The sequence below is a fragment of the Propithecus coquereli genome, unplaced genomic scaffold (assembly GCF_000956105.1).
Source record: "Propithecus coquereli isolate 6110/MARCELLA unplaced genomic scaffold, Pcoq_1.0 Scaffold142, whole genome shotgun sequence".
NCBI classification, from domain to species: domain Eukaryota; kingdom Metazoa; phylum Chordata; class Mammalia; order Primates; family Indriidae; genus Propithecus; species Propithecus coquereli.
The window spans coordinates 4,252,592-4,270,995 of record NW_012138525.1 but is presented as its reverse complement, the minus strand read 5'-3'; the positions used below and the strand labels follow the sequence as shown (position 1 = coordinate 4,270,995).

General features: G+C 51.1%; 2 protein-coding genes across 4 annotated transcripts in view; one reads left to right on the top strand and one right to left on the bottom strand.

The window, feature by feature from the left end:
- CCBL1 (cysteine conjugate-beta lyase, cytoplasmic) overlaps positions 1–2,144 on the bottom strand; it is a 44,628-nt gene extending 42,484 nt beyond the window's left edge. For both annotated transcript variants that reach the window (XM_012639874.1, XM_012639878.1), the window contains exon 1: positions 1,967–2,144. The gene's annotated coding sequence lies outside the window, so the exon portion shown is untranslated. The remainder of the gene's footprint in view (positions 1–1,966) is intronic.
- Positions 2,145–2,184: 40 nt separating this feature from the next.
- LRRC8A (leucine rich repeat containing 8 family, member A) overlaps positions 2,185–18,404 on the top strand; it is a 32,982-nt gene continuing 16,762 nt past the window's right edge. Inside the window, exons 1-2 of one of the 2 annotated variants that reach the window (XM_012639837.1) lie at positions 2,185–2,323; positions 5,495–5,600. The gene's annotated coding sequence lies outside the window, so the exon portion shown is untranslated. The remainder of the gene's footprint in view (positions 2,324–5,494; positions 5,601–18,404) is intronic. The other variant, XM_012639838.1, reaches the window with a different exon arrangement.

Genomic DNA, 18,404 nt, shown 5'->3' with positions numbered 1-18,404 from the left:
GCCTCCAAGGCACTCAACACAGAGGCACTCAACTCTGAGGATGCGAACTATGTGCTTGTCCTTTCCCCACCAGATCCTCAGCTTCTGGCAGCTCACCCAGCACCCAGTAGGTCCCCAAAGCATTAGTGCTGATGAGCCCAGGAAGCTGAGGGAGACCAAGGAGCCCAACCTCTCCCAGGGAGTAGAGGAGTGAGGCCTTGTGGGAACCTTCTTTGGGTGACTTTCTTAACCTCTCTGTGCTTCACTTACTCATCTGTAAAATGGGGCTAATCTGCATGTAAAGTATCAGAGTATGAGTGCACATGTGAGCTCCCAGTGTCCCCTATTATGGTTGTGGTTGTTCACTTTACAGATGGGGACATGGAGCCGGTGGAGGACATGCCAGGTCCATAGTGTCAAGGTTTGAAAGAGGGGAGTGAGCCTTGGACTCCGTCCTGGGCTCTGACCTTCAATGTTTGCTTCTTTCCACTCTATACCTCTGGTTGTCTCTCCATCTGTTCCACTTGTTCAGTCACCAAACAGTTACTGGGTGCCTGTTGTGTGCCAGTCCCCAAGCTGAGTGTTGTATGACTGAAAACAAAAAAAGTTTCTCACTAGGGAGTAAGTTAAGCTAGATGGTGGGCATTAGTGTAAAATCCTCCAGAGCTCAAATTCCAGCTTCTCCACTTCCTGGCTGTGATATTGCCATGTTTCCTCACCTCTCTGAGGCTTTCTCTTTTATTAAAAGGGAAAAATAAGATCTCCTAGCAGGAGACCTGAAATTAGGCATTGGCTCAATACATTACGAATAGGAGTCATTACTATCTTCATCATTTTATTTTTATTTATTTATTTAGAGATAGGGTCTGGCTCTGTCACCCAGGCTGGAGTGTAGTGTGACTGTAGCTCACTGCAGCCTCCAATTCCTGGGCTCAAGGGATTCTCCTGCCTCAACCTCCCCAGTAGCTGGGACTATAGGTGCACTCTGCTACACCTGGCTAATTTTTATTTTTTATTTTTATTTATTTATTTATTTAAGGCAAGCATGAAAATGAGGTTTATTGAGGAGAGAAAGATAGGATTATAGAGCAAGAACAACATATAGGTTTACAGAGCATGATACATACTCCACAGAGGACGACCAGACCCATTGTCACAGCAGGAAAAGAGCAAAAGGAAGGACACAAAAGGGCTCATTTTTAAATTTTTGTTTTGGTAGAGCCAGGGTCCTTCCATGTTGCCCAGGCTGGTGTCAAGTGATCCTCCCGCCTTGGCCTCCCGAACTGCTGGGATTACAGGTGTGAGCCACCGCGCCTGGCCTTATTTTTAATAACCAACCTGTGCACATGGTAGCAAATTATTCCCCCTTGCCGCGGTACCCAGGACCCCAGTTCTCCTGTTCGAGGCAACCATGGTTAACTTGTGTATCTTATCAGACAGCTGGGGCGCACACTCTCACCTGTCCCTTTTACACAAACGGAAGCACCCACCGACGCTGTTTTTTCTGTTCCTTCCTTTTTTCACCTAAAGTACCTTGGAAGTCGTTCCATATTAGTGCGTACTGAACATTCACCGTTTTAACGTCTGCACAGTATTCCACTGTACGGATTATTTTTTAACTTGGCTGCCGTCACTATGATCAGCCTGGGAACTGCGAGGACCCGGGAGGAAACATGGAGTTGTAGAGCTGGAGTCCAGGGACCCGGTTCCAACCCCAGCTCTGCCCAGAATTTTTCTCCCTCGTACGCTCGCGGGAGGAGGACAGAGGTGCAGAGAGGACCAGCCCCAGTGTCCCAGCACGCACCAGGGAGTAGTGCGCGCAACTTACTCCCACAGGCGGCCCAATCACTCGGCGCAGCCACTGCGTTATACAAACAGCACCAAACGCATTGCGCACGGTGGCACAGCCAAGCTCGGAACCGTTAGCAGGCCCCGCCAGCCTCGGCACACGACCTCGGGGTAGAACGCTCGGGCACCAACTACTCACCTCCGCCTCAGCGGCTTCCCACCTCGTCCCCAAGAACTCTCTGAAGGTTGCAGCCTTCCCTGTCCCTTTAAGGGGGCTGACCCCCGAGGTCCTCTACTTCCGCCACGAGGCAGCACGGCGCGGGCGCGAGGGAGAGAGCGGGGTGAAGATAAGGAGAGAGCTCCCCACATAAAGATGGCGACGCCCTGGCCACGGCGTTCGCGCCCGGCGGTGACGTCACTTCCGGGGCGGAGGAGGCTGAGTGGTGCAGTGAGGGACAAACAAAAGGAGGCGCCGGAGGAGCGCTGCGGCCGGCGGCGGGACGGAGTGGCCAGGGGCTGGGGCTGCCTGCTGGGCGGCCGGGCGCGGCGAGCCCAGGTGAGTGGGTGGGGTGGGGAAAGGGACGGTGCTGTCACCTTTCGAAACCCACTCACACACACCCCCAGTCATCTGCCGGGCCCCAGGCGCTCCGGCCAGCTGGGGCTCTGCCCGCCAGGGCCGACCCCTCGGGGGCCTTCCGTGGCCGCTCCGTTCGGCCTATCTCCGGGCTCCCCCATGCCCGGGTCTCCAGGGCCCCACCCTGTCCCCGGAGCCGCGGCGCGCGAGCCCCCTCCCAGGCACCCCCGAGTTTCCGTCTTGGCTCCCCCATGTACCCTTGTCATTCCCTGGGTCCCCCGGATCCTTCCCCGTCCACACACACGCTCCCATTCCCGGAGGTTCCACTTCTGGGCTTTCTCCTTGCCAGTTCTTTTTCGTTTTAAAAAAGATTCCCCCAGCTGTCTTTTCCTGGGTTCCCGGACCCCTCCTCTTTCCTCGGACCCCTCCCTGCTCTTATCTGGCGGGGACAGTGCCCTGACTTGGGGGCAGGATCCCTGGTTAGGTTCTTGGGGCCTGTCTGGGCTGGGGTTTCTGGGAACACCCGACTGGAGTCTGAGACCCCAGACCCTGCCCCTGTTCTGTGCATCGAGATGGGCCCGAGAGCCAGATCTAGTGTGGTCCGGGCCCGGTCCAGCTATAGGTGAGCCGGAGGTCCAGCAAAGTTGGTTCTCTGGCTGGTGGAATATAGCTTGGGGTCTTTGAGGGTCACCATGATATTCGCTGCTCTTGCTGACTGCTTTTTCCCCTCGGTCTGAACTGAGGTGAACCAAGATGGGCCGCTTCTCAGCTGATGCAATTGTTGCCTTTTTTGGGAAGGAGTGATGAGTTGGGGGTTGTCTGGCAGCCTCCTCCTGATGGGGACTTGGCTGGAAGGGTGGGGTGGCTCCTGAGTGAGCCACACTTCCACTAATTCCTCTTCCCCTGCCGTACCTCAGGAAGCCTTTTAAGGATGAGGTGTGGAGGGAGTGCACTTGGTGAGAGAAAAGGAATGTGGGCCTAATTGTGGAGGAGGGATTTGGGGGAGCCTAAAGTTCCCAAGGGCCTTTTCCACCTTTTCTGTTAGGAGTATTCGTCACCCCTCCAAGCTGTATTCTGCCCTCTGGAACAGACGCACTGCCAGACAGACTGTAGTAAGGGGAGGAGATGGGCTATTGGTGGTACTTCCTGTGGAGGGGATGGGGGAGTGGGAGTTTGTTCAGAGGGCCTGGACAGTGCTGGTGGCTCAGCCACACTGGTTGCCTCTGTGAAGGTCAAGTCTTCCTCTGGCTCATGAGGGGAGGCAAGGACAGATGACTGGTGCTGGAGGGCTGGCTGCTGTGGAGATGCCAGGGATGAATGACTGGCCTCTGCATCCTTGCCTTCCCAGTCTTGAAGCTTCTTCAGGGTGCAGTCTCATGCCCCTCTGCCTTTCAGGGACTGTGGGGTACAGAGCAGGGGCTCAAGAAACGTTTGTGACTACCCCCCAGAACTCAGCCAGATGTGTGTGTTCTCCATCTCTTGTGCACACCGCTAGGAAGCAGTTTCCTTTGCAAACTTTGAGTGACCTTTCTGGATAGTGGGGGATCCTGAGGATTGCCCCAGTGGGTCAGAACTCTAGGAGGTGGTTGGGCCTTGGATTGCTGCCTGGCCTGGCCTGGACCTTGGCTGCAGGAGTTGGAGGGAAGGAATCAGCCTGGTTCCTGATTTCCTTTCCTGAGAGTAGATAGAGGTGATTCCAGGTTTGGCCTAAGACCTCTTGGGGATTGAGGTGGGATGGATGTGGGGCCCTAGATTCCAGCACACCCTCTCTCCATCCCTTGATTCATTCATTCATTCATTCAGCCATCCTTTAGTAAGAAGAGCCTGTCCTGGGCCAGGAACGGTGCTAGGGAAACACCATCTCTGGCCGCCTCAGAGCTGCAGTCTAGGAAGAGAGGCAGTCGGGAAAACACATAAGTTCTGATACACTGTGGCCAGTGTAATAATAGAAATATTACAGAGGCAGCCCAGAGGAGGGAGGAATTTGCTCTGGGTGAATATGTAAGAGATGGTCAGCATATGCTTCCTGGAAGAGGAGGGAGTAGAAGAGTCAGTGACAGGGAGTCCAGAGGCCCAAGTTCTAGTCCCACCTCTGCATGGGCAAGTGACTAGACTGCCCAGCCTTGTGGGTGCCCCATCCTTGCAGAGGAGGGCGGGTGGGGTTAGAGGTTGACCTGGATGGCCTCTGTGCCTGTACAGCTCTAGGTGCTTTACTGCCCAGTTGCCACCACCCTGTGTGGAATTGCTGGGTATTGACCTGTCTCCCCGTGAGAGGGGACACCGTCTTCTGCTACCCTCTTCCTGGCACAGTGCCTGGAACTGAGGTGGTCTAATAAATACTCAGTGGCATAAGTGATAGAAAGGCTCCACAATCCCTCCCAGGTCCGTTCATCTCCCTCTGTCTACCCTCCTTCCTGGCTAACTCCTGCTAACCCTTTGGCCTTCCCCAGTGGCTGTGCCACACTCCCAGCTCCTGGCTGGTTTGGGTTCTCCCTGCTGCCCTGTTAATAGGTGGTTGCACTTTGCTCTCCACCCTGCCAACTTGTCTTGTTCAGCCTCATGAACAGTTCTGAGCAGAGTGCCTGGTGTGTGGTAGATGCTTACCGGGTGCTTGGTGCTTGGTAGAGATGCTGGGTGGGGTTTGTGTTTGGGCTGGAGTCTGAGCAGAGGCTGGGTCTTTGCGTGCCCAGCTGACCCCGCTGAGGCTCATCTTTTGCTACTTCCCGCCTCCAGCTCTGGCTCTAGCCATGCTGAACCACTCAGCATTCTCTAGATGCCATGTCCTCTTCCCTCCAGGCAAACGTGCTCTTCCTTCTGCCTGGAATGCTCTTTTTCCAACTCCTGCTATTCCTCAGGAGTCAACTCAGGCAACTCCTCCTCCAGAAAGCCTTCCTTGACCCCACCAGTCTGGATCTAGTGCTCCTCCTGGACTCACCCCAGCAGAGGCCTGGGCTTTCCAGATTGTAATTTCTGACTTATCATCTCCTCAGTTAACCAAGTTCTGTGAGGGAGGGTCTCTGTCTGAATCTCTCTTGTCACCCGGAGCCCAGCCCAGGGCCTGGCACCAAGCAGGCTCTCAGAAAATGTTGGCAGCACAGCAGGTAACTCTGATAGTCACACACTCGCCTGCTGACAGCTCTCACTTCCTCGTAGGGAGGCAGCGTCCATGGAACGAAAGGAATGCCAGGACCCTGCCCAGACAGACGTGGGCCGGCCTCAGCACCGACAGCCAACGCACAGATAGCAGAGCCGTCCTGGGGTAAGGACTGGGCCCCCCTCCTGCCAGGCCAACTCCAGCTCTGGTCAGGTGCCTTCCCCAGCCCAGGGAGCAAAGGGCAGCATCTCTCTCTCCACAGTCCTTTGCCCTTTTCACTGTAGGTCCAGGGAGTCCAGGACAGAAGTGGCAGACAACAGAATCATTCTCTTCTTCCTTCTCCTGACTCAGTGGCCAGCTGAGTAATGTCTGATTGCTGTACTCTTTGAATGCCAATGTTGTTTCATTGCAAACCTCTGTTTTTTCTCCCTCACTCCAGATCTTATCAGTCTGGGTTGCTAATGCTGCCTAGTGACTACATTTCCCGAAGAGTGTTCTGTGGAACACCAGTTTCTTTGGCCACGGTGGTTAGATAATTCCGGGAAATAGCTACTTCTTGTTATTTTTGCTGCAGGACTTCTCAGAGCCTTGAATGTATTGAGCTGAGCATGATGAGTCTCTGAGAAGGAGCTGGCAAGTCATATTTCCCCACACTTATTTGATCATGTAGACATCTTTGGGAACTGGGGTTCCTTGGCCTACGCTTTGGAAAATGGTTCCCAGAGGCAGGAGTGTGTGCTGGTTAGGACCTGGACTCTGTAGTCAGGGTTTGACTCTTGGCAGTCACGTGCCTGCTGAGTGACTGTGGGGCAGTCATTATACCTTTCAGGGCCTCGTGTCCTCGTCTTTTAACAGGGGATAATACTAGCATCTACCTGCCTTTAGAGCATTTTGAGGATTAAATACGTTGGTGTAGAGAAGGCATTTGGCAGAGTGCATGTCCCAGAAAGTGGTCCCTAATCACGGCTGGTGTGTATAGACTGCAGTGTAATTTGCAAAACACATGCGCATCTGTGATCTCATTGATCGTTTGAGGAAATTTGGGCAGTGGCCGTTATCCCCTGTTTACAGATATGGAAACTGAGGCTCAGAGTGAGGAAGCAACTTGCCCAAACTCATCTGGAAGGAAAGCAGGGGCTTGGGACTTGAACCCAGATCCTGAAGTCCTTTTGTCTCTGTCCTGAGGTCTCCCTGCGTCCGTCTACCCCTCTCAGTTTTTTGTGAAGGAAGGCCTGAGCCTCCCCACCTAGATTTGAAAAGGAATAGTAATATTATCATTATAATTATTTTTTGGTAATTACCAAATAGTTGTGTGTTCGTTATATGTTTTTGTACTGTTTGGGTTTTTAATGTAATATAGAGAAGGAAATTTCCCCTGATCCTCATCTGCAGAGATGTGAGTGGGGCAGGTATATTCTTCCACATCTATTAGTACTATTTGCTTATTTTTATGAAAATCAGGTCATGTTTGAGTTACTGATTCACAGCTTACTTCTGTTTCACTTAATGGTGTCCCCTGGACCTTTCTTTTCCCGGGCAGGAGACAGATAGGTCTGTGTGTGGTCGGGTCAGAACTGCACCCCTCTCGTCCTGCCACCCCATGGCCCCCCTTCACCATGCTGGGAGTCTTGAACTGTTTGGGCATTTACAGCAGCACAGGGAGGTGGGAAATGCCTGGTGTGTGATTTTTGTTGACTCTCTTGTTTATTGGGACAAGGTCACCCAACCCGGCCCTGCCCTGTAGGAGTTTCCTGTTGGTGTTGAGGAACTCTGTCCCCTGGAGAGAGGAGGCCTGAGCTGAAGTCTTTGGTGCTGGGCAGCGATGAGCAGGAAGCATCAGGGCCTGCTTATCTGGGATCAGAATTCCTCCTCCCTTCCAGGGATAGCCCGGAGGGAACGGTGGGCCAGCCAGAGAAGTTCCGCCCTCCTGGTTGTGGCTGCTGCTGTCTGCCTGAGACAGGCCTGGTTTGTGGCCTGGGGGACACACAGTTGAGTCAAGTTGAGTCTGAGTCATTGTGTTTGCCTGAGCCTGGCCCTTCCTGAACCTTCAGGAACAGGCAGGCCCTGACTCAGTTTACCCTTTCAGTATCTGGAGCAAGCAAGCTCCTTTCAGATTTTAGCCCTGAGGTCGGGCAGGTGAGGAGAACAGGGGGGCCCACCCTATCACCTAGGTCAAAAGATGCTCTTTCAGGGGCATAGATGACCTCATGATGGGTTTTGGCAAGAAAAGATTTTAGGCCTGGCAGCCTTGTTTTGTGGAGCTGGGAGAGTATTGTTTGTCAGGTTTGAGCTGGGAAAGAGATCTTTGCTGGAATTCCTGCTGTCTCACCTCACCTGGTGGTTTTCTCAGGCTCACTGTCCTGCCCTCTCCCTCTTGCATGTTTCTTCCTCCCATTCTTCCCCAGGAGTCTCTTCCTGCTCACACGAGACGCTGCCTGGCAGAGAGCCCCTGGAATAGGCCACTGGGCAGGTGACGTGTAGCTTCTCCAACTTCTTCCCAGCAGCGGTGCCTTCATAGCCCGGGTCATCCTCAGCACCGTGTCTGAGTGCTGGTCACTGCATGTGTGTGCTCATCTTACCCTCGCCACCACCTTGCATGTGAGGTTGCTTCACCATTTTTCACAGACAAGGAGACCAAGGCCCAGAGGGATGAGATCTCTTGCCCAAAGTTGTACGACTTACAGGTGGCAAAGCCAGGACTTAAACCCAGGTCTGTTTGGCTTGGCAGCCTGTGCTCGTTCTACTCTACCCTCCACTGCTGCTTTTTTCCTAGGTTCTCAGGCTTTGCACGGTGCTTCAAAGTCACCTGGGAGCTTGTTTAAAATACTCTGCCCCCTAGGCCCTCCACTACAGACCCACAGAGTCTGTCTTGGAGGGCTGGGCCCAGGAGTCTGCAGTGTGAAGAAGCTCCGGTGGCAGTTGTGAGGCTGGTGGGCTGCAGACCACACTGAGAAATACTGACCAGAGGCTACTCTTTCAGTCCTGGTGCTCACCTCTGGGGAATGAGTCCATCCGCTGCCAGAACTGATGCCCTTGGGGTAGAAGCAGGGCTGAGCTCCCCTCCAGGACTGGGGCTGGACGATTGTGTTTTAGAGGTTTTACTGTGTGTGTGTGTGTGTGTGTGTGTTTGTGTGTGTGTGTGTGTGTTTTGGGGGGGCGGGGGGGGGTGGGAGGGGTGGCTAAACCTTCTTCAAGGACGCGTGGGGCTGAGTCTAAAAAGACTTTTACTCCCAGCCGCAAATGTTCCCAGCCGTCTTTCCTGATGCATTTCTACTGTATCTTGAGTCTCGCAGCAAGTTTTTCTACATCTAAACGTCTCTTGAGGGCTTAAAACCTCAAAATTAAATTGCCTGCTGCAATATAGCCTCACGCCTAGAGCACCATTCCACTGGAGTAAAAGTGGCTGTAAAATTCCATGGCTTTCACATGCCACCTGGACACCCTCAGAGGTGTAGCTGCCAAACCTGCGCCCTCTGACAGGCAGCATGACAAATGCGCTGACCAGCAGCGGGGGTGGGCGGGGCGGGAATCCTGGCCCTGCCGGGGCACCTTGCATCTTCCCAGCTGGCTTCCTGGGTCGGCGGCCCCCAGGTATCAGGCTCACCCTCAGCCAGACCCTTGTCTTCCCCTTGACCTGCCTGGGATCTCAGCAGAAGATACCTCTGCAGCCTCTCTGGGGTGCTTGTGGCCACATTTCATAACCTGTCTGGAAGGACAGTGCTAATGTTCTTGGCAGGTTAGTACCTGTCTCTCAGATCCCTCTGCCCCAGGGGCCCAGACCTGGAGCTAGGCTCCCTTCCAAAGTTTCCTAAAAGCGGGACATAGGAGACCAGAGACATCTGAGTGTGGCCTGCTGGGGTTCCCTTCGGAGCCCTTGTTCCCGTGCACCCCACAGAAAAGGGTTCTTGTCCCAGGAAGCAGCTCCAAGGGCCTGGATGCCCAGACAGGCCCAGGAAACCTGTTTGCCTTTGAGGCAGGTTGGCATAATGGAACATCAGACTTGGGGTGGAACTACCCGCCCTCTCCTAGTTGTGTGGCCTTGGGCAGGTCATTTAACTTCTCTGGGCCTCAGACTACACACCCGTAAAGGGACTGTTGCAACCTACCGTGATAGTAACAGCAGCTAACATTGCAGGGTCTTACCACGCAGCAGAGGCTGGTCCAGAAGATTTTTATGGACTTCCTCACTCACTCCTCACTGCAACCCTATAAACAATAGATGCTTCAGCCCATTTTACAGATGAGGAACACAGAGCCCAGCGGGTGGAGAGACTTTCCCAAGGTCACACCCTAGTGGAGACTGGGAGCTGAGGCATGGCTGCGCTAGGGCTTAGTCTGTGTTCAGTAGCTGGGCACTCCAGCACCCGCCTGGCAGAGCCAAGGCAGGTCCTGAGCCTGCGCCTCCAACGGCCTGCTACCTCTGTGTGCTTGGCTTACAGAGCTGGTGGGGGGAGCTCCAGGTGGGTGTCCCTTGCCTGTCACCCTTCACCGAGGAAAGCAGGCCATGCTCTTGCCAGCTGGCATGAGGATGAACCTGTTGAGGAAGCCCAGCCCAAGTGAGAGCAGTTTGCAACTAACTCTTATTCCCCTCCCCCTCCAGCCCCAGCCTGTCTCCCCTCTTCCTTTCCCCAGGAAGTGAGGGCGTGCCCTTCTACATAGGGTGAGTCCCAAGCCAGGCAGCACCCCTAGCCCGCAGCCTCTGACTCACCCCAGCTGGGTGTGGGGCCTAGAGGGCAGCGCCCCGCTCTGGGGAGGGTGGGAGCTGTGTGTGCCAGATGAGGAGTGAGACCTCTTTTCCCCCTCCTGGCTCTGGGACCAGAGGAAGCACATGGCAGAGCAAATTCACAGGCCCGGAGCCCTCCTGGGACAGGACCTCTTGAGAATGGCCCTTCCCCCGTCCCTGGGAGAGTGTTGGAGGGACAGCCTTCCCATCTGTGGTACAGGAGGGGCGCCAGCCTCCCTCCTCCTCTCCTGCCTGGGAAGTCTTCCTGTCTTGGCCCTGTTTGTGCTTTAACAAAAGGCTCTCTGTGCCCTGTTTACCCACAGCCCGCCTGCCTGCCGCCCAGGTGTGGGAGCCACGCCAGATCTCTACAGCCCCACATGGGGTTTGGGGTATGGCATGCCTGGGTGGTCTCCTTCTGGGACAGAGGGGACAGCATTGTTATTTCTTTGACTCCCTTCCATGTCTGTAAGAAGCACCGAGAGGACATTGACATTGTGGACTGGGGTTACAGTAAGGACTGGTTCTGAGAGCAGATGGCCACCTCCACCCTCGGTCCTTTCCTGGGGTCCCAAGCCTGGAAGCGTCTCCAGGAGTTGGAGGCTCTCTGAGGAGGTGCTGGGTGGTCTGGCCCCTGCTCAGAGACTTCTGTGCTTGAGGTGCAGCCCACACTTCAGGGAGGGTGGGTCTGTGTATGCCAGGTGAGGGGTGAGACCTGAACTCCCCACTGAACTCTGGAAGGGTCTTCTGCGGTGGCAGGTGGGATTGTGGAACAACAGCCTTATGCTGTGCCGGGCGTTGTATTGACACATAATGCCTTATCTTAGTTTTAAATCTCACAATAACCCATTGTACAACTGTAACATTTCTGCCTTGCAGTTGAGGAAACTGGGGCTGTGAGGCCCCAAGAAGGAATTCGTGGAGTTGGCATTTGAGTTGCCTGACTCTGGGGTCTGGGCTTTTCCCCACGCTGTGCTCCCATGAAGTGAGGAGGGTGGCCCTGTTGAGGGTGTGTGTTGCAGGGTATGGCAGGGAGCACGGGCTACCCTGTTTCTAACAGCAGCCACTCCTCATAAATTCTTGTATAATCCTGAGAAACCACATGGTGAGGAAGGTTTTTTGATTTTTTTTCCAGGTGTCTTCTCTCCTGGTAAACATACCATCCTTAAATAATAGAAGAATGTACAATGTAGATAACCCTCTACAATCCTACCTACCCTTAGATCGAACTACGTATAGTTCTACGTATAGCTTTGCAGATTTTTCTGTGTATTCAGTAATAAGTTTGCTACTGATACAATTTTTTAAACAAGAATGGGATCATACTTTTTTCCCTAATTTTTTTTATTATGGTAAAATACACATAACATAAAATTTACCATCTTAACCACTTTTAAGTACAACAGTTCAGTGTATTAAGTGTATTTATATTATTGTGCAGCCATCGCCACTAGACATATCCAGAACTCTTTGTCTTGCAAAACTGAAACTCTCTGTCCCCATTAAACACTAACTCCCCATTTCCTCCTCCCCCAGCACCTGCTAGCCACCCTCTACATTCTGTCTCTATGAATTTGACTTCTCTAGGTACCTCATGTAAGTAAAATCATGCAGTGATTTTCCTTTTATGACTGCCTTCTTTCATGGATCATACATCATGTTGTATACTGCTACTGCTCAGGACCTTTTTTTTTTTTTTTTTTAGAGACAGAGTCTCACTCACTGTTGCCCAAGCTGGAGTGCAGTGGCTTGATCATAGCTCACTGCAGCCTTGAATTCCTAGGCTCAAGCTATCCTCCTGCCTCAGCCTCCTGAGTAGCTGGGACTACAGGTGCGAACCACCATGCCTGGCTAATTTTTTTCTATTTTTAGTAGAGGTGGGGTCTCGCTCTTGCCCAGGCTGGTCTCGAACTCCTGACCTCAAGCGATCCTCCTGCCTCGGCCTCCCAGAGTGCTGGGATTACAGGCGTGAGCCACTGTGCCCAGCCTATTCCTGTTTTAAGTTACAAAAGCAGAGGCTTAGGCCAAGTAATTTGCCCAGAGTCACAGAATTATTTCATGCCAGAGCTGGATTTGAACCCACATGTCCCCAACTCCAAAGCTCTTGCTCTTTGCACTCACCCAGATCTGCCTGCCCCCAAGGAAGGATGGGGGCTCTCTGGGTTGCTCATTTGACCCCTCAGGGACGGAGATGCCCCAGCTCTGCCGCAGGAACCTGGTCTTACTTCTCCCACCTGCCTGAGCTGCCTTGTAGGAAGGGCCTGCATCAAACCCTCTTCTGTGTCTCCCTGGGGATAGGACAGGTCCAGACAGCAAGGTGCTCCCTTGTTCTGCAGTGTCCTCAGAGGCCAAGGAGCAGGCAGGCTGGAAGGAGGAGCAGCAGCTGCTGCCCTGGTGACCTGATAACTGGCACACTAGCGGCTGCCTGCTGAACATTCACAGGTGTGAGGACAGGGAGAGGACTAGCCATACAGGGTAAAAATGCATCATTGTTTAGGTAAATTTGGTGTGATGAAGTAGTTTAAGCATGCCGGGCACACTGGCGCCCACCTGTAGTCCCAGCTGCTCGGGAGGCTGAAGTGGGAGGTTTGCTTGAGCCCAGAAGTTCGAAATGACCCTGGGCAACATGGCAAGACCCTGTCTCAAAAAAATAAATAGACTGGGTGCGGTGGCTCATGCCTATAATCCCAGTACTTTGGGAGGCCAATGCAGGAGGATCATTTGAACCTAGGAGTTTGAGACCAGCCTGCAACATAGTGAGTTCCCTATCTCTATGAAAAAAATTAAAAAATTAGCCAGACATGTTGGCATGCACCTATAGTCCTAGCTACTGGGAAGGCTGTGGCAGGAGGATCACTGGAGCCAAGAGTTCGAGGTTACAGTGAGCTATGATGATGCCACTGCACTCCAGCCTGGATGACAGAGCAACACCCTGTCTCTAAAAAAAATTCTAAATAAATAAATTAATTAATTTTAAAAAAGAAATAATTTAAGCACACAGGAAAGTATAAAGACTAGAACAAGCCAGGCACAGTGGATCACATTTGTAATCCTAGCACTTTGGGAGGCTGAGGCAGGAGGATCAATTGAGGCCAGGAGTTTGAAACCAGTCTGAGCAACGTAGTGAGACCTCATCTCTACAAAAAAAATTAACAATTAGCCAGATGTGGTGGCACATGCCTGTAGTCCCAGCTACTTGGGAGACTGAAGCAGAGGGATCACTTGAGCCTAGGAGTTTGAGGTTGCAATGAGGTATGATGACGCCGCTGTACTCTAGCCCGGGCAACAGACCGAGACCCTGTCTCCAACAAAGACTAGTACAGATATTTCTGTATCCAGAACTCAGCTTTGTCAGACCTTAATGTTTTGTGGTAATTGCTTCAGATGCACACGTGCATGTGCACGTGCATGTAAATAAAATATTTCAAGCACAGTTGAAGCCTCTTCCCCAATCCCATTTTCTTCCCTCCCTGGATGAAATTACTGTCTTGATTTGGTGACCTTCCATGCGTGGTTTTATACCTTCACTACATTTAGGTATATACGTTATAGAAAACCTCACAGAATGTGTGTATCATTCTACAACTTGTTTTTGGATCAACATTGTTTCTGAGGTTTATCCATACTGATACGTAGCTATATCAATGAAATCAATTAACTTTAATTGATTTAAAGCATTCCACTGTATGAATAGAACAATTTATTCTTCTGTTGATGAAAATATAGGCTGTTGCCAGTTTTTCGCTGTTAGAGACAACTATTCAGTGAGCATTCTTGTCTGTGTCTTCTCACCTGTGTGCAAAGCAGCTGTCTAAGATGTGTAACAAAGAGAAATTGCTGGGTTGTAGGGTATGTGCTTTGTAAGTTCTCATCTAGGAGTTCACATTTTTTGCCAGTTGGAGGGAGTCAAATGATATCTAATTGTTTTAATTTGCATTCCTTGATTGCCAATGAGGTTAAGAATTATTTCATGCATTAATTTCCATTTGTGTTTTTCCCCTGTGAATTGCCTATTCATGTATTTTGCCATTTCCCCTCATTGGATTGTCTTATGTTTGTAGGAGTTCTATATTCTAGATATTAATCCTATGATAGTTTTATACACTTTAGAAATATCTCTTCCTGGTCTGTGGCTTCTTTTCATTTGTTTATTACTCTGTCCTTTGATGTACATATGTTTTAACTTTAATGTGATCAATATATCAATCTTTTCCTGTAAGGGTTTGTACATTGTGTGGTAAGCTATTCTTTCTTGTCTTAATGACATTAAGATAATCTCTTAGATTTTTCTTTGAATATTTTCAAGTTTTGCCTTGGGTCTTTAATTCATTGGAATTTATTTTTGTGTAAGGAGGGAGATGGGACTGTATATGCTTTTTCATGTGAATGCCTGAGAACCCGCACTGCTTACGGACGCCCATTCTTTTCCCCTAACCTGCAAAGCCTACACTTTCTTGTCTAAGTCTACAGAAACTTGGGGAACTGTTTCCACATTCTTTCTTCAGTTCTTTTGGTCCACCCATCTATCCCTATATCAATACCAACATTGTTTTCATTCCTACGGCCTTATAGTAACTTTTAATATCTGGAAGGGTCTCTCCTCCCACCTTATTCTCCCAAATGTCTTAGCTATTTTTGATTCTTTGAAATAGTCATTTTAAAAAGTTGTTTTTAGGCTGGGCACTGTGGCTCATACTTGTAAACCCAGCACTTTGGGAGGCTGAGGCGGGAGGATCACTTGAGACCATGAGTTCAAAGCTGCAGTGAGCTATGATTGCCCTGCATTCTAGCCTGGGCAACAGAGCAAGACCCTACCTCTTAAAAAAAAAAATTATTTTTCTTAATTATCTGAGTAACCTGTACTTATAATAAAAAAGAGAAGCAAGTTTGGGGTGAAAAAGGATTATAAACAGCACTACAAAGAGAGAGAGTGTGTGTGTGCGCGCGCGCACGTGCGCGTGCATTTGTGTGTGTGTGCTTGTGTGTGTATAATTTATGGCTGAGTGGTTATTCTACACAGTTTTGTTACCTACTTTTTGCATTTAACATATTTTGAACATTTTCTCATGGCATCAAGTGTTTTGCTCTAATGTGCTTTCATTATTGCATAGTATTCCATTCTTTGATCATTTAGTATTTAACCATTCACCTAATAACAGGCACCTAGTTTTTCCCCAGTTCTCCTGGGGTGTAAACAGCACTGTTAATGAACATTCCCGCAACTGAATCTTTGTCCTAGAGTCTTTCCCAGACATCTGCCATCCTCCTTCCCACTACCTCTCCTTCCTGGGCTCAGTCCAATTCAGCAACCTCTACTCCACCTCCATATCTGAGTTCTGCTCCAGGGGCTTGGGATGAGTCTGAAATGGTCCCTGTCCCGCAAAGCTCCCAGCCTTCCCCGCCCCCGCGGTGGTCTCTTGCTGCTGCCTCTTGAGCTTTACCTGGGTGCAGCCAGGGACCTCCCACCTCACTGTTTTTTTGTTGTTTTTTTGTTTTTTTTTTTTTTGAGACAGAGTCTCACTGTGTTGCCCGGGCTAGAGTGCCGTGGTGTCATCCTAGCTCACAGCAACCTCAAACTCCTGGGCTCAAGTGATCCTCCTGCCTCAGCCTCCCGAGTAGCTGGGACTACAGGTGTGCGCCACCATGCCTGGCTAATTTTTTTTATATATTTTCAGTTGTCCGGCTAATTTCTTTCTATTTTTTTAGTAGAGACGGCGTCTCACTCTTGCTCAGGCTGGTCTCGAACTCCTGAGCTCGAACGATCCACCCGCCTCGACCTCCCAGAGTGCTAGGATTACAGGCGTGAGCCACACCGTGCCTGGCCCCACCTCACTGTTAATCCCTGACTTCTAGGAGCACAGTCTTCAACAGAAACTGATGGATCTGTTCCGGAAGGAGGAAAAATAGCTAGGCCAGAGCCCAGAGGACGGCAAAGCATACATCTTTTTTGTCTTTTCTCAGCCACCCTGATTTCAAACCCTTTAATCTTTGCCTTCTATTCAGGATCCTCTACAAATCCTCCACTTCTTGGGGCAGAGACCTGAGGTGACCTGTCTCCCTATTGCCTTCCAAAACCACCCTCTCAAAGCTACAAAGAACACCTAATCCCCATGCTGAGAAAGTGCTTCTTTCTTTTTTTTAAGGCTATATTTATTTAACATTCCATACTATTTTTTAATCACTAAGATAATGCATGCTGGTTAAAGTTAGTTTCCATTTTAGATTTCTGCTTCCTATTTTCTCCCCAAGGTGCAGGAAGTGCTGGTCAAGGGTTTATCAATATGGGATTGTGTTTGTTCATTTTTCTGGATCTTGCTTTTTTCCAAAGTGGCAGTATGTAAAGAGCTGAGTCATTCCACTGGAAAGGCCCTGTCCCATTCCAGTGGCTTCTTTAACTCACCAGGGTATGCTTCTTGCCCACCTACTGTGCGCCAGGCTCCACCTAACTCTGTCTCTTGGCCAGGTATCTGGGAGCACTCTGGGTGGTTTTTTCTCTTCCATTTCCTGCCCTAACTCTCCCACGCACTTTTCATTCACTCATCTCGCTGAAGCCAGGATTGTTGGGGTGGGGCGGGGAATGGCCGGCCCTGTCTGTTTTGCTCTCATCTCCTCCTCACTCCCACCCCCAGGCTCTGGCCCCAAACCTGGTATGTGTTGAGTATTTCAGGCTTTGGCCCTTCAACAGCCCTGTGAGGCAGGGCCTCTCCTTTGCCCCATTCCACAGACCGGGGAACTGAGGCTCTGAGAGGTAAAGTCACCTACCATGGATCACAAGTGGCAGAGCCTAGGCTGGCCCTGACCAGTCCCCCCACTCCCAAGAGCACATCCTCAACGCCTTGCGGGGTCCTGCTCTCCACCTGTCTAAGGCCCCACTACAGGTGATTTGGGAAACCCCATGTCTGTGCTTGTCATGATAGTCCTGAGAGTTCTGCAGGGCATTTGTCACCATCCCCATGTAACGGATGGGGAACCTTCCCCCAGGGGCCCTGGACCTGGACAGCACTTCTCCCTGTCTGCTGGGTAAAAGCAGGAGTGTTTCACCTGCTGTCTGACCTGGGGTGGGCTGCAGGTAAGGGGGAAGGTGAAGTCTAGGCTGGGCAGTGCCTGGGCTACCCACCCCTGGGTACCTTGGTCTACGTTTTGCACAATGTGGGCACATCTCTGAGATTCTCTGCTCCCTTCCAGACGGGAAGACTGAGGCCTGGGAGAGAAGCTGTTCCACACTTCTGCTAGAGGCAGTGCCAGTACGGAGGGCTAATTACAGGGAGAGGACAAATACACTGCCTGTGGGAAACTTCCTAAAAAAGGACAGTTTTTCATAACTTAGAGAAAGGCCCCTGCTTCCCTGAATATGCCCCCTTCCCCTCCGGGTGCTTTTCTGACCACACGCAGATGTGCCCCAAGGATGGCTGTCAAGTGGGGTCTGCTCCGTCTGAATGGCCCCCCGCAGATCTGGGTCTGAAGGCTGCCTCTGTCACTCCCAGGCAGTGTGAAGTTGGGCAAATGACTTCTCTGTCTGAACCTGTTTCCCTGGTTATAAAATGGGCAAGAGGAAGATTATTCAGCCTTAAAAAAGATGGAAATTGTGGCTGGGCATGGTGGTGGCTCACACCTGTAATCTCAGCACTTTGGGAAGGCAAGATGGGAGGATCACTTAAGCCCAGGAGTTTGAGACCAGCATGGGTAACTTGACAAGACCCATCTCTACAAAAAAATTTGAAAAATTAGCGAGGCGTGGTGGCCTGTAGTCCCAGCTACTGGGGAGGCTGAAGCAGGAGGATCACTTGAACCCTGGAGTTGGAGGCTGCAGTGAGCTATGATCATGCCACTGCAGCCTGGAAGACAGAATGAGACCTTGTCTCAATAAAAAGGCTAAAAAGAAAAAGAAGGAAATTTTGAGATGCTACAATGTGAGTGAACCTTGAGGACATTATGCTAAGTGACATAAGCCAGTTACAAAAGGACAAATACCATATGGTTCCAGTTCCAAGAAGTCCCTACCGTTGTCAAATTCATAGAGACAGAAAGTAGATGGAGGTTGTCAGAGGGTGGGGAAGGGAGGTTAGTGATTGACGGGTGCAGAGTTTCAGTCTCACAAGATCAGGAGGATGGTGGTGATGGGTGGTGAGGGCTGCACAATAGTGTCACTGTGCTGTATGCCACGAACTGTGCACATAAATGTGGCTAAGGCCGGGTGCGGTGGCTCACGCCTGTAATCCTAGCACTCTGGGAGGCCAAGGCGGGCGGAT